General features: G+C 37.5%; 1 pseudogene; it reads left to right on the forward strand.

Moving 5' to 3' along the window:
* Positions 1-3,179: 3,179 nt before the first annotated feature.
* The window catches only part of LOC126507752 (60S ribosomal protein L27-like), a 7,893-nt pseudogene continuing 7,519 nt past the window's right edge, over positions 3,180-3,553 (forward strand).

Consider the following 3,553-nt stretch of genomic DNA (forward strand, 5'->3'; position numbering starts at 1 on the left):
ATCTAAAGAAGGATTTCACAATGAAGGTACAAGAACCTTACAGAACACCAAATAGACTGGATCAAAAAAAAAATCCACTCTCCATATCATAATTAAAACACAAAACATACAGAATAAAGAAAGAATTTTAAGAGTTTCAAAGGAAAAAGGTAACATATAAAGTAACATATAAATGGTAAGCCTATATGAATTATACCTGACTTCTCAATGGAAAGGCCTTGGATAGATATGCTGTAGACACTAAAAGACCATGGATGCAAGCCCAGACTACTACACCCAACAAACCTTTCTTTCACTATCAATGGAGAAAACAAGGTATTCTATGAAAAAAACAGATTTAAACAATTCGTATCCACAAACCCAGTCTTACAGAAAGTACTAGAAGGAAAACTTCAACCCAAGGAAGCTAACAACACACACAATAGCACAGATATCTGGTAACACTCCACCAACACAACTCAAAGAAGGGAAACACACAAACATTACCACCAAAAATTAAACAGACTCAACAACCACTGGTCATTAATATTGCTTAATATCAATGGATTCAATACACCTACAAAAAGGCACATGGTAAGAGAATGAATATGAAAACAAGATCCAGCATTCTGCTTTTTACAAGAAACCTCAAACTCAAAGACAGACACTACCTCAGAGTAAAGGGTTGGGAAAAGGATTTCCAATCAAATGGATCTAAGAAACAAGCAGGTGTGGTTATCCTAATATCTAACAAAATTGATTTAAACTAAAATCAATCAGAGGAGATGGAGAAGGACACTTTATACTCTTAACAGGAACAATTCATCAAGATATTGTCTCAATCCTGAATATCTATGCACCTAACATAAAAGCACTCGCATATGTAAAAGAAACATTACTAAAACTCAAATCCCATATCAAATTCCATACACTAATCATATGAGATTTCAAAACTCCTCTCTTGCCAATGAATAGATCAATCAAGCAGAAACTTAAGAGAGAAATAAGAGAACTAACAGATACAATGAATCAAATGGACTTAACAGACATCTATAGAACATTTCACCCAAACAGGAAAGAATATACTTTCTTCTCAGCACCTCATGGAACCTTCTTGAAAATTGATCACATACTCGGTAACAAAGCAAACATCCACAGATACAAAAATTTGGAGTAACCACCTGTGTCTAATCGGATCACCATGGAGTAAAGTCAGAATTTAATAACAATACCACCCAGAGAAAGCCTACAAACTTGTGGAAACCGAACAGTCAACTACCGAACCCCTGGGTAAAGGAAAAAATAAACAATGAAATTAAAGTCTTATTTGAATTTCATGAAGATGAAGACACAACATACCCAAACCTATGTAGAAGGAGTAGTGGGCTGCGTTCCTGCTGCCCAGCTCCTGGCCGCCTGGCTAGCTTATGCCCTGAAATAACAACACACAAATTGTATTCATTTAAACACTGCCTGGCCCATTAGTTTCAGCCTATTATTGACTAACTCTTACATCTTGATTAACCCATTTCTAATAATCTGTGAAACACCATGAGGTTGCGGCTTACTGGGAAAGATTCAGCATGTCTGACCTGACAGCTGGCTCCATGGCTTCTGGCCCCATGGTGGCTGCCTCACTGCCTTCTATCCAGCATCCTGTTCTGTTTACTCTGCCTACCCAATTTTCTGTCCTATCAAAGGGCCAAGGCAGTTTCTTTATTAACCAATGAAAGTAACACATAGACAGATGATCGACCCTCCTTCATCAAACCTATGGGACACTATGAAAATGGTACTAAGAGGAAAGTTCATAGCACTAAGTGCCCACATAAAGAAAATGGAGAAAGCTCACATTGGAGAATTAACAGCACAGTTGAAACCCCCCCTCCAAAAAAAAAAAAAGAAGAAGAAGAAGCAGACTCACCCAGGAGGAGTAGAAGACTGGAAATGATCAAACTGAGGGCTGAAATCAACAAAAAATAAACATAGAAAACAATTCAAAGAACCAATGAAACAAAGAATTGGTACTTTGAGAAAATCAACAAGATTGACAGACCACTACCCAAACTAATGAAAAGGCAGAGAGAGAACACCCAATTAAGATAATCAGAAATGAAAAGGGGGACATAACAGCAGACACTGAGGAAATTCAGAAAATCATTAGGTCCTACTAAAATACGGCTGTACTCCACAAAATTGGAAATGATAAAAAATGGACAATTTTTTAGATAGATACCATATATCAAAATTAAATCAAGACCAGGTGAGCAATTTAAATAGACCTACAGGTCACAAGGAAATAAGCTGTCATCAAAAAACTCCCAATAACCAAAGCCTGGGGATGGATGGTTTTAGTGCAGAATTCTACCAGAACTTCCAAGAAGGGCTAATACATATACTCCTCAATGAGTTCCACATAATAGAAACAGAAGGGTAATTGCCTAATTATTTTTATGAAGCTACTGTTACCCTGATACAAAAATCGCACAACGATTCAACCAAGAAGAGAATTACAGACCAATCTCATTCATGAATATATATGCAAAAATTCTCAATAAAACACTGATAAACTGCATCAAAAACATAAAAAATGAACCATTATGATCAAGTAGGCTTCAACTCAGAGATGCAGGGTTGGTTCAACACAGAAAAATCTTTCAATGAAATCCATCATATACATAAACTGAAAGAAAAAAAAATATGATCATTTCACTAGATGCCAAAAAAGCATCTGTCAAAATTTAATACCTCTTTCTGATCAAGGTCTTGGAGATATTGGGGATACAAGGATCATACCTAAATATAATAAAAACAATATACAGCAAATGACAGCTAACATCATATTAAATTGAGAGAAACTCAAAGCCATTCCAGTAAAATCAGGAACAAGACAAGGCTACCCACTCTCTCCATATCTCTTCAACATAGTGCTTGAAGTTCTAGCAATAATGTAACATAAGGAGATCAAGGGGATTCAAATTGGTAAGGAAGAAGTCAAACTTTCTTTATTTGCAGATGATTTGATAGTGTATATGTGACCCCTAAAGCTCTACCAGAGAACTTCTAGAGCTGATAAATACCTTCAGTGATGTGACAGGATACACCACCAACTCAAAAAAAAAAAAAATCAGTAGCCCTCCTATACATGAAGGATAAAGAAGCTGAGAAGAGCTGCTGGGAACCAGCTGCTCACTGTCGAAATGGGCAAGTTCATGAAACCCGGGAAAGTGGTGCTAGTCCTGGCTTGATGCTACTCATCAAAGCTGGCATTGTAAAGAACATTGAAAATGGCACCTCAGACCACCCTTACAGCCATGTCCTGGTGGCTGGAATTGACTGCTATCCCCAAAAAGTGACAACTGCCATGGGCAAGAAGAAAGTCGCCAAGAGATCCAAGATCAAGTCCTTTGTGAAGGTTTATAACTACAACCACCTGATGCCCACAAGGTACTCTGTGGACATCCCCTTGGAGAAAACTGTTGTCAAAAAGGATGTCTTTAGGGACCCAGCCCTGAAATGCAAGGCAATGCAGGAAGCCAAGGTCAAATTTGAGGAACGATACAAGACAGGGAAG

Source organism: Alexandromys fortis, unplaced genomic scaffold (assembly GCF_014885135.2).
Source record: "Alexandromys fortis isolate MF-2015 unplaced genomic scaffold, M_Fortis_MF-2015_v1.1 scaffold_47, whole genome shotgun sequence".
NCBI classification, from domain to species: Eukaryota; Metazoa; Chordata; class Mammalia; order Rodentia; family Cricetidae; genus Alexandromys; species Alexandromys fortis.